This window comes from Temnothorax longispinosus, chromosome 5 (genome assembly GCF_030848805.1).
Source record: "Temnothorax longispinosus isolate EJ_2023e chromosome 5, Tlon_JGU_v1, whole genome shotgun sequence".
Lineage (NCBI taxonomy): Eukaryota > Metazoa > Arthropoda > Insecta > Hymenoptera > Formicidae > Temnothorax > Temnothorax longispinosus.
The window spans coordinates 23,707,132-23,720,185 of NC_092362.1; the positions used below are offsets into that span (position 1 = coordinate 23,707,132).

Sequence of the window (13,054 nt, forward strand, 5' to 3'; positions counted from 1 at the left end):
ACGCCGTAAATTGATTTGCGAAAGCGTTCCTGGAAAAAGCCCTCCGCGGAGAGAGAGCTGGGCCCACCACCACCGCCGCCGCCGTACGTGCCGCCAGGTTTGGGGAGAAGGGGTGGTGATGCGAGGGGTGGCGCGAGCTTTTGAGCTTATACCGCAAAAATTACGTCGCGGCAGGGATTGTATTTATGTTACATAATTACGCCACACGCGCGCGCGACCGGTCGGATAGAGAGCACTGGAAGGGTTGGTGCTGGGTGGCTGCGACGCGCGAGGGAGATGAAGAAGAAAGAAAAAAAAGCGGCTGGCCGAGGAAAAGTTTTTCGGCGGCTGGTCGGCGGCCCGACCGAGGCGAGGCGGGCGAGCAACGCCATCCGGTTAATGAATAGAAATAATTCTCGCGCAATTGTGCTTTTTGGTAGTTTTCAATTAACAGCCGCTCCTGGCCGCGCCGAACTGCGCGGAGCCGCGCCACGCCGCGCCGAGCCGAACCGAGCCGAGCCGAGCCGAGCCAACCACCGCCGAAATACAGGCGCCGAATGACGCGACGACACGGCACTGTGCACTGCTTTAAGTTTTTATGCCGCGCGAACGCGCCCCGCGGCTCGTAATTATAATTTTCTGTCAGGTGGAGGGTTAACGCGCGCGCGTATACGCGCGGACGCGGAGATCGTTTTCTTTTTTTCCATCTCTCCTTCTTTCTCTCTTCTCGCATTTTCACCCGAACCCTTTGTTCTCTTTTGGGGGGGAGGGGTGCAACGGAAATATGCTCCGATTTCTGAATACGCGCGCATTTTCCTGCAATGAATCGGTGGTTTTCTGTGTTCCGCAGACTCGCGAGAGTATATTACCACTTCTCGTCTGGATTTTGGAAATTTTACTCGTATGCACTTAATTTCGTTCAGAGCATTAACTTGGGCTGAAAAATGTATATCAGGGTGATAAAACTATGATTGTATGTGCACTTGATACAATATTTAATCCTAACTTACGAAATATATATATATATATATATATACATAAAATTAAAATAATATAATAAAACTAACGATGTAGAACATATCATTTTAATCGCATGATTGGAAGATAAATGTTATTTGCATCATAAAATTCACTCTGAAAATTGTTAATCATGAAAAGATCAGGCGCTGCGGTTACGCCCGCAATGCCTTAACTTCAACCTGGTGTTGTAACCAGTTCTAAATCCGTGTATATCTCGTAGTCGCCGAAATCTCTTCGCGACTGTCGGCCACGCAGAATCCCACAAAATAAATCGCGTCTTTCGTCCGCGTGATCCCCGGTAATATTTGTCTTTCATCGGGCCATTTTACAAGATTCCCCTATCTATTCGACTTTCTAGGCAAGAAAGATGAAATCGGAGGCGGCCGTAGGCGCGAGCTCGGACACGCACTCACGTCGCGCGACAGGGTTTGTGAAAAGGGGGTGATTCCCTGACTCTCGTCGGCTGGGATTGGTAAGATGGTAGGAGGATATGGAGCGGGGCTCCCGTGGGATAAAACGGGTTATCGGATGCGAAACTCGCTGCGTGGAAATGTAAAGCCACCCTGACAAATCGGTTTCTATTACCGGGCAGCGGCGGGTCGTCTTTTTATATATTGATAGCATTATTTCGCACAGCTACATCCACCGTATTCACTCCATGTCTTCTTCAATAGGGCGCGATAGGCTCTTAGTGTTTTATGAGAAAAATTCTGCGGAAATGCACCGTATGCTTCAATTTGACAGTTTGCTGACTTACATGAGAAGAGTAAAAAAATACGAATATGAACTTTTACTCTTCAAATCTTTTTTTAATCTACTAATTTAACGAATTGTAATTAATAAACTAGAATACCGAATTATCCGGATTTTTAATTAACCACATAATCGTAACAAAAAAATAATAAAAGCTTAGTCATTCACACTTTAATTATACGTGTATTTCGAAAATGTTAATAATAATTAAATCTATTCAAACTTCTTTCATGTTTTGTCTTGTCATAAGTAAATTTGTATAATTGACGTTCTGCTCAAGTTATGCTTCTTGGGTTTTCTTGACGCTGACATTATTTTTTACATTTACATAGACATGTGTACATGTGCCATAACGATGCAAAATTTTGCCTTTTACAATTAAGATTGTTCGTTACTTTTATTGCAGTTAATAGAACGATTGACCACGGAATTCCCAGCGCATCTCTGCCCTCTGATACAATATAATCGGTGCGTAATCATCCCATTGTTTGCCGAGAAATTAAATGGACAGTACATTCGCGTTGCTGGAGTGGCTCGCAAACGATTGTCACAATGTCCGATAATAGCATTTATTACTGCTATTCGCATTTTTGTTTAACCAGACGTTGATCATAGGCAGCCAGGTTATATCTTGATCGTTTGAAATGCGCTCCCGTGCAATCGATTAATCCGTTACCGTCGAAATCAATTTTATTACGACTTCTAATTTGCAATCGATCGCGATAGATTTAGAATTCGGAACGTTAATTCTCATTTAACAACTTGGACAATTGTAATGTCGAAAGATAATAAAATAATATAAAATATGTATGTCATGGAAGTAGTGACAGATTAATAAATATAATTTTATATCATAAATTGTTAAAATATTAAATGTTAAATATATGCATTTCATTCCATATTCACGAAACTTACTTAACAACGTCTTATTATTTCTGTCTTCTGATTTTAATTCGTCTTCAATATATATATATATATATATATATATATATAGTAGGAGTAGCAAATAACTAATATAATATCTTTCGCCAATGGTATTGGAACGGGATGTATTTCGTATTATACAATGTATTACACAATGCATATCGCGAAATAAATGGCTAATATTTTTCTATGTTTCGAGCAACGTGGATTCCTTTATTAACTGAAGGGAAAATATATTAAAATAAGATGAAAGAAAAAAAATACATTGCGATTACTGAAATAAATACGTATACGTAAGGAAGTCAATTATAGATAACGACCGAGGTCGGCGCGGGAATTGTTATGTAATATCTACCATTCCGCCAAGCTGGTTTTTTCACACAGTTGTGTAAAATATTTATTTATAATTAGTACAAAGGAGAACAAGTGCGCGAATTATTTTCAGTCGCCTGATCGTGCCGCGCGTGCAGGCTACAAAAGTGAATAAATAATGTAAAAATGTTAATTGTCGTCAGCACTTGGTGTCACTGCAAGAACACAAAGGACAAAGGTATAATGATATATCGGCGATATATATTATTATCAGTTTCAGGAAAACGCAAATTTCCCGGAGGCGGGAAAGCGGCTCCCAGCCGCTCTGCGCGCTTTTAAAAATAAATTCGAACGAAAGAAATATCAATTAACACGCTCAATAACGCAAGCAATATCCCGAGCGTTCATCCGAAACCACCCTCTATGCGGTTACTACGCGAGCAGGCAGGAACGCGCTGCACCCATTCATATACAAGAGGATAAAGCAGCCCCCACTCGCCCAACAGCAAATAATTAGTATCTTAGTAATATCAGGAATGCGTTTAATGTTAGCAACTAACTTGGCTACTTGATTAAATAGAGCGATTGATGAAACTATTTGGCCGTACATCGAATTAAAGTGTAACTAGCTCTAATCGCATGAATTAAATGCGAAATTATATATTATTCTTACATAACAAGTGTCTTTAAAAGCACAAAAAAAGATAAATAAGATATATAAATAAATTTTGCTTAAAACACATCTCGATATGTGTCATCATTAAATATGTACTTGCTCTAAACTTCGATTATGTACACGTAAAAAAAACATGGTCATGTAAAAAAAACGAACCTTCACACTTTGATCCTAAAACATATAAACTCCAAACAATATCGTATGCTCGCGTAAATAATTAAATTTCACTTGCAGGAATATTTTTCTCAGTGTTATTATTTAGCAATTTTTTAACGCGCGATGGAAAACAATTAAATATAGAATGATATATAAAATATTCCGGGGATGTACTTATACAATGAAGCGAATGTTTTTCATGCATAATTTTTGTATTTTGTTTATATTCTTCCTATATGTATATTTTACAGAATTTCTCCGAATATCCCAAATGTTTTTTATTTAAATTATGTGCGAGGCGGTTCGAGGAAGACGGAAGAAAGGGAAAGAGAGAGAGAGAGAGGAGAGGAGGGAAAAAGAGAGAGAGAGAGAGAGAGAGAGAGAGAGAGAGAGAAAGAGAGACAGAGAGAGCATAAGAACGACTCGCGCGTGGCAGATAAATTAATTGGCAGAAACATCTTTTGTGGAGAAAAACTATCAGTACATCTGCTTTTCTAGAACACACAATCAGACATTCCCCTTTATTCGCGAGCCAAGCAGGCAAAAGTATACACCGCACAACGTAGAACAGGCTAACTTCCGGCCGTAACATCCGCCTACGCGTTATACCGCATCGATAATTACAATTTCAGTTACATTTTAATTAGCTAAAATACTAATGTGCTGCGTGAGCAAGTAGCCAACGAACAACGTGTTGATCCAGAAATGAGTCAAAATACTTCCGTATAGCGCTTCGTATACTGACATCCTATACAGATATGCGTCAAAACAAGTGACGAAAAAATAAAGCTTCGTTTTAGTTTAATTCATATTATTAATCTCCATTCTCGAATATTATTTCGAGAAGTACAGATTGTGCATATAGAGGTATCTCACACGAGAATTTTAATTTTTTATAGCCAACATTGTATATAAAAGAGTAAATGGTTCTACACTAGAATAGAAGAAAGTAATTTTATACAAATAATTTTCTTGATAAAAATAAAATATTGTTGTTAATGATATACAAGCTAAAATTAATAAATTTATTTAGAAAAATAAGATTATCTTCCTATCGATAGTTTTACAATTTACATCGGTTTACGCAATTTAAAACATCTTCAAACAAATTCACAATTTTGTTTGCAAAATAATACCCGCCGTCGATTCGATGCGAAAACGATAATTCCAAAGATCTCGGTGGGAGAAGGATCCTTCGGAAAACGACGACGTAAAATACGCGGCGCGGATAGGGAGAGAGGGTTGAAAGGAGCAGCACGTGGGATCTGAGGGTGCCGTTTTCCCTCCCTTTCGCTTTAGGGGGAACGAACGAGACATCGATAATCGTGTTTGTTGTACGACTGCCGATACGAAACTTCAGGAATGCCGCTCAGCCCAAGAAACAAGGGAGGTTTACGACTTAAGAAGTATTATGTCATCCGAATATTCGCGCGCGCGGCATCCTCCTTACCCTCGACTCGCCCAAATTGTGACTCCTTATATGCAACGGGGGAGGATTGTACGACGCCGAAATTTTGACAACGCTCGCCCGTCAACACCCATAACGTTTTAGGGTCGTCGCATATGAAGGGTGATCTCTGATCGCGAGTTTACGAAGACTGGGAAAACTTCGGGTCGCGTCGCGCCGCGCCGCGCCGCGCGACAAAAGTTTTAATATTTGTTGTTTAAATATTCAGAAGGAGTCGCGACGTCGATCTAAAACTGACAACAGAGCTCCATTGGTTCTCTTTTAGATGTCCAAATCGATGCGTTTTAACTATCCAATGGCTCGAATTTCGTTTTTCTGCAAGATTCATAATCTCGAAAACTGGGATTATATCATAAAATGAGAATTTCCATTAATACGGTTCAGAATATATCAAAATGAAACTTTAGTTTTGTTTTCACGAAACTCTATCTACCTGTTCTACATTATTTATTGCCATACTTAAATTGAATTAGTACAATCTATACTTTTACGTAAATCTTCGTGTAATCGATCCGCAGTTTCGTTAATATCTTATTATGATTAAAAAGCTATGCGTCGTCTAAAATCATTAAATTTTAAATATATATGCTCAATAAGGAAGCAAGTAATAAAAGTTTTCGCATTCTACATATAAGCTGCGAAAGCTTTTATGTATTAGATACACATCAACTACGAAAAGTACTCTCACTCACATCAACAAGCCACGTCACTGTGTCTCAGAAGCCAGGGAAGTATACACCACTGACCTGAAATAAAAATTAAATAATAAATTAAACATGTACAGAGAAATTAATTGCCGTAAATTCATATTTTAATTGTTATACATAAAATATTATTTCTTTTTGTATGATTTTTATTATTTTTTTAAATATTTTTATTACATACATAATCTTTCGATGCATTCTCTATATTAAAATAATCTAAAGACATAACCAAAAATCCATAGAGAAGTCGTAAAAAATCATGTATATATCTTCTCAGAATTCTCAAGATTATAAATTAACGTGAATCGAGACATATATTTGGAATAAATAAAATATTGAAAGAGTACAACACGCGCGCGTCCCTAACCTTCCACGTCTTTCACAATGCGCGTGACGACAAGCCAGCCCGCAATATTCATTCCGCGCAGGCAGCGAGAAGAACAATACTCCGCGTTTGAGACTATCAATCCCATTCGAAGCCATTACAACGCATTCTTCGACTCGGCCGCGGCGGTGCCGTTAATTAACAAACTCGAAAAGTATCGCGGCAGAAAGTCTCGTTCGTCTCGGAACATCGCTCGGCGAAAGAGTGGTACGAGTCCATCACGCATCGGGCAGGGGTGACGGCGAGCGTAGGACGGAAGCGCGCGCGTATAAAGGGTCGGTGTCTGGCCAGACGGGCAGAAATGAAGCAGCAAGGGTTTTGTTTGTCCGGCTGTCCACCCCTTTCCTTCCTCCATTCAGGCCCTACCGCCCTCCTCCCGCCAGCCTCCCCCGCGCGTAACCGTGGCTCTCCGCTCTCTGCGAGAACCCCGTGGCACCCTTCAGCCCCCTTCTTCATCACCTCCTCCCACGTAGTCTCCATCTCTCCCGGCAGCCCCTCCTTATACCCATCCACCTCCCCCGGCCATGTAACAATGCACGTGTGTACACTGTGTTTGCTCACATCCTCCCGCATATATCTTTGCGAGCTATAATATTGATTACTTCGGGCGAATTTCAGGCCGAGCGGCGCGAGCTGAGACCGTTTATCCGACTCGAACCGCCACGCCGCGCCGCGCCGCGCCGCGCCGCGCCGCGCCGCGCGCCGTGCCGACAACCCCTACGCGAGCCACCCCCGCGCGGCGCGCACAGCCTTCAAGTCAATCTCTCGTTGTCGACGCCGCCGACCACTTCCCCACCCTCCCAAACCTCTAGCGTTCGACGTCGCAATGCAGCTTTTCCTACGGCGATTTGGCCTCGATCTCAGTTTGTAGCTGCATCTTAAAACAACAGTAATATATTCAGAATGTCTTCAGAACGTCTCATTTCTGTCGCAAAAGTAATCGATATTTTATCTGATGAATAGTTTGAACAGAACAGGTTTGATCCAATTTTTGAAATAAAGAAAAAGGATAAGGATAAGGATTTGGTATCTCTCGCGAGTTGTATAAAAATTTAAAAATATTCCTACACTTAAAATATTAGAATTATTAATATATGATTACTGTTTCGTTATACCTTTTTATATTATTATTTATTATTATGTTTTTAATTTTATGCTTATTTAACATAAATCACAATTTATCTAGAAAATTTCTTAATTCAAATTCTTTATACCGAGTTCAATGAATTTTATGTGTTTTCTAAAGACAATATATCCATTGTTTTAAAAAGCCGAAAGAATTTCGTTGCATTGACATAATCAGCGCAAATATAACGTCAATGTAATAATTTTCACAAATATATGGCGCGACATTATAAAAAATTGTAATATCTTTGCCACACGGCATTTATAAAATCTTCTCGTCACACAATATATAAAATTAAATACTGCAGTAAAAACTCATATAATTAAAAAAGACATAATTAGTTTCTCTCTCGATATTTTTCCTCCCATCACACGGACCCCCTTAAGCGGCCAATAAAAATCGCGAGTCTCTCTCTCTCCTACCACACACACAGAGCTCCGACCGACCTTTCAAATGCAACGCGTATTAAAAGCGCGAGCGGTGCGCATGAAAAAGTATAAACGAAAAGCGCAACAATACCAAAAAAGCGTTATAACTATTGCGCGCGTAATGCTGGGACTTTGAAAGAGCCCCATCATTCCGTTCCGGCAAATACCGCACGACTTAAATTGCGTCACGGTCCTTCCCCGAGCTATCCCGTGAACATTTAATTCCATTCGCGAACCACCCCCTCGTCCCTCCCGCGCACCACCCCGCGCCCCGTCGGCCCTTCCTGTGTCTCCCGGTGCTTGCACCATCAGCACCAAGTCCGTATGTCGCGAATCGAAGTACAAAGAAGCAATAGTAGAAATAAGATAATTGCTATTACAATCGCAATTTCATCCAGGACGACGGAACCTTGGTGGTAAAGGGAGGCGCGGCGGGGAAGTGGAACGCGAGGGTAGGGGGGCGGAGAAGAACGACTGCCGCAGAGAGCTGAACTACAAAGTACGTTAATGTCGTGCTCACACCCCCGTGCACCCCAGCGCCATTCCGATGCCGCAGACAGTTTGTTGTCGAAGCTTCGGGGATTACACAAATGAGGTTGTTCAGCGGGAGAAATGTACATTCCGCTACAAAGCCGGTCCGCCGCGCGCGCGGCCGTGTGCCACGCACGGAATTAAAAACCGGGGTGGAAGAGCGAAGGTGAAAAGTGCCGCGACCGCTCCGCGGCCCCCGCGCCCATGCCCGCGCCCCCGCCCGCGCCGCGGACAATATTTTCTTTGCTGAAAGCCGGCGCGCCGTAGAATGGATTTTCATCGGCGCGGCGTTTGAGCCCTTCAAGAACGGAATTCGTTTTTATCGGATACGCGCGCTGGCTCTCTTTCTTTCTCTCTCTCTCTCCCTCCCTCCCTCTCTCTCTCTCTCTCTCTCTCTCTCTCTCTCGGATCGGAATATCGTCACAACGACCGGTGTAGTTTTTAAAAATAGCATCCTTCGACCTCGATCGTCGCCGTCAGCAGCTTGAACGTATTGCAGACGCGTTGACGCGTGTCACTAAATCTCCACGATATCGGGATACTCCGGCGAATCGGTCGCGTCCTGTTGCATCGCGTCGGCTTTGAAATGTCTCGCAGAAAAAGCGCGGTTTCTCTTTAGCGTGGCATTTTTTTTTATTGATTAGTAATATTGATGCGCATACATTATTAAACTTCTCCAAGACCGGAAGCCTAATATTAAGCGCTGGAGTGGCGCCGTCTTCTTCGTAGTTCAACCCACTGACAAGGACAAAATGTTCTAGCACTTAAACTAAAAAAGTCGTCCAAAAAAGGGGCCGATCCTGTAGAGGTTAATACGGTCCATTAAATTTGTCTTATCTGATTTAGTATGTATAATCGTTCTTAGAAAATTAATTAATGTTACATTAAAATTGGATAAAACATGGTTTTAAAGAATCTTATAATTCAGATTTGTAGTAATATTTTATTAAAAGAGGATACTTTAAAAATGCATTAGAAATCTATAAAGAATTATATAAATAATTTCGAAAAAAGTCTACATTTATTCTTGCTGTTGCAACTTTGCTTTGTCAAATTTTTCTGTATTTATATAAATGGATATTTTTAGCAATATTTTATTCTATGTGCAACTGACTGCCATTACTGAAAAGTCAATTAAAACACATTCTATCAAGAACAAGATACAATCATGTAAAAATACGCGTTACATTAATAAACCAATAATACGTTTACAAAAAAAAAATCCGCGCTTACAAACATTAAATGCACGTATGAACACTTTCAAAGCAAACTCTTGAGAGTTTAACGTTTTCTGTCTCGTCTAATCTATCGCAAATAATAGTGAATATTCTCCACAAAGTTCGTCCGTGCTTCAGGAAGGAACAGGACGGCAGCCGAGCGCGATAGTGACGTCGGCGGAAACTAGTTAGGTCGGAGGCCGGCGCAGTCCAAAGGGGTTGTAACGGAGGCGGCTCTCGTGCCAGCGCACCATAGGGACCGGGGGATAGTAATTGTATACGTACTGGGAGAATGGCAAGGTAAACAAAACTATGTAAGATTGCCCCATTAATATACATATCTCTCGGTTCAGCCGGGCCAACCGTGAGAGAGCCAACCAGTCTCTGAACCGCGCCGATGGGGTGTGGGTAGTCTTGGCCTCAGACTTTGGGGTTAGGCCCGCTCGAGAGCAAGTAGGGTACACAATGGATATTGAGACCATAATTTACGGCTGATTGTTAGCCCCCGCGATCTATGGATTCCTGCGTCCCGCCGCGCACCACCGAGCGCCTTCTAACAACTCCTCACTTCCATGTCGAATTTGTATTAGGCTCGTAATAAGTACGAGGTTACGTGTGCACCGAGTGGAAGCGGAAGCGTTAGAAGAATCCCGCGGGAGCGATCGGTATGGGTATATGAAAGACGCCGCGGGATCGTAACGCCTGTCATCCCGCGAATTTTCTATATTAACCCTATCGTTGTGGGCGAAAAATACATGGAAAACTATGTTCGAGTATAATAATATCATGCGTCTCCTTGACGCGATTCAATAAAACATTAAGACCGACATACATATTCTTCCTGGACTTGAAGATAAGTTATAGTTAGTATTACAAACTTCTAACTAAATGCTCTCAGCTCTAATTCGATGCGCGTTAAATAATATCGCGTTGTGTATTGTATCGCTTTTGCAAATCCTAAACAAATAATCATTACATCGTGTACGCTTAAATGCAATAAATAGTACTAAATCTAATATTAGTCAAATCAGGGAGTGTGTCTTCGAAATTATTCGTATCAAACGAATCGTAAGCGTAATTGGCCGGAGTTCGAGGAGAAGCATTTCTCCGCGCGAGGTCAGTTACTCTCCGCTTACTCAACTGGCTTCGCAAGAACGACGGTTATAAATTAATTACGAGGGTCAGATTCACAACTGGATGCCGTTACACGGAGGCTGGATTTGGAGGGGGCGAATGTCTTACTATAGTTTCACTGGTAGCGCGAAGGGTAGCTCGAGGGACCGTGTAAGGAGGAGACGATGTTTGGTCTTCCTTACAAGGGGCCGACCAAAGCCAGCCGACCAACCTGCCTGCCACTTACCGAAGGATAATAACGTAGTAATCCCGCCATGAGACACGGATGAAGTCCTTAATAACCCCATAAACTCAAGATATATCTTGCATATCAATATACCAGAGCAAGCATGCCGCTACAATACATACATCAGCGCTACAATGCATTACCTCTCTCTCGTTAATTAAACAAACGATTCACGTCAAATTCTCTCACAATCGAAAGATATCGCGGCAACGTTAAAAGCGTTATTTAAGCCATTAATTATAGGTTAAGTGGTAAATGCTTTCGTCAATATTCCATTCGAAAATTAATCACGAAATGGATAATTAGGCAAATTTTTAATATTTCTCCTTTATGCGCGTATGTAAAACGGACGGGGGGGGGGGGGGGCTTGACGTTTGATATTTTGTTACAAGTACCTATCAAGTTAACAAACCGTTGCCATATAGATCTGTAATTTAGTTATGAAATTCATCGAATAAATATGCATAGAAATAAATATGGCTCGGCGCATAAATTTTATACGCGTCGGGCTGTTAAAAACCCCCCCGGGATGATCAAAATCTGTTTTCAGCGCATCTACAATATCGAGGACAACGAGAGCGCGATCGATAATTAATAAGTCGATTGTCGGCACGAGGCGGTATTTCATATCTGAGGGGCGAGCGCGCGTTACATTTTTCCGCATTCTCTCGCGAAACGAAACTATCGGGGAAAAATGATACGGCGATTCCGGGGAAAAATCGCAGCCCGCGGCGCGCACGCCGCGCCGCGCCGCTTGTCAATTTTGCACCTTTCAATTCGATTTGGAAAGTATCGCGGGGGAAATAGTATCGAAATATCGTTTATACGTCTCTCTAAATCAGGCACTTCGTATCGGGGCTTGTTGAGGTCGGTTGCATTCCTATCGCGCTATGCAACGTAACATGAATTTGCAGGAATTCACGATATAATCACAAATTAATTACGACGGCTTTATTGAAGTTCGCGGCGATTTTTGAAAATTTCCGGAAATTACGGAAGGCCGATCTGAAATTGGAATTCGCGATGCGCATGCTGCCCGCTGCAAATTTGTGTAAGTAACGCGATATGTAGTTCATTTAACGTAAAGTGCAAATCCATCTGAAAAAGAGGCCCGCTCGCGAAACATCGGTCGCTTCCGAATTTGTTACATAACCTGAATAATTCTAGAAAAAAAAGTAAACGGAAGACAAATAAGGTGTATTTAAATAGGAAATCCAATCAAGCAACTAAAGATAATAAAAACGGGGAAAAAAATGAGATATAAAAGTCGCACGAGTGAGATTTATCAAAGTTATGTCTACCGCATAAACAGTTGGTTTGTGAAATAGCGCAAGGTGGATTATTTCAGGTCTCGAAAACATCTCCGCGAGATGCGCGGCCTATTGCGGCGATCGACGGGCTCTCCCTCAAGGACAATTTTCACGTCTGTCAAGAACGGCGCGGGCGCGGCGGCAAAAAGTGAGGACGATCGACTGCTACAGCCGAGGGCTGCTGTAGCAAGCTGTTTTCCCGACCGATGGCGGACAGATGACGGTGGGAGCCGGAGAGGAGCTTAACAAATGGTCATTCGGTCGTTGCCACGAAACGCACCTACTTGAGATGCGGAGGATCTATGGCTCCCATTTCTCACCGGGCGCTTTGCGGCCGGAACAATACCCTAAGCGGGGCCGCGCGTAAGAACTGTTGGGACACCCGAGAAGGACTCCCTGAGCAGGTTGATCACCGTCACGTGGCTTCCGGTGAATCTTACCGAAATACTACGGCGAAACACAAGAGAGGACTTGGTGAAGCAATGTAGTGTAATAACGAAGAAAATCTACGCCCTAGGGAAACCGTATAGCTCATATTGTTTTATATACTGAATGAGATGAATGCGTACTGATCTTTTAATAAATGACTATTATATTTAAATATTATGTCTCGTGGAGACAGGTATTTTTTTTTAAATAGCTGAATGAATATAGCGTTACAGACTGAAAACATGATTTCTTGAGACAATACTGTCATAACCGCGA

The 13,054-nt window shown here is 42.0% G+C and overlaps 1 protein-coding gene across 16 annotated transcripts in view; it reads right to left on the reverse strand.

Moving 5' to 3' along the window:
• Positions 1-13,054, reverse strand: part of Foxp (forkhead box P) — a 290,869-nt gene that overhangs the window by 186,788 nt on the left and 91,027 nt on the right. For 2 of the 16 annotated variants that reach the window (XM_071779926.1, XM_071779925.1), the window contains exon 2: positions 5,981-6,034. The exons of the other annotated variants lie outside the window; for them this stretch is intronic. The gene's annotated coding sequence lies outside the window, so the exon portion shown is untranslated. The remainder of the gene's footprint in view (positions 1-5,980; positions 6,035-13,054) is intronic. 16 annotated transcript variants of the gene reach the window in all.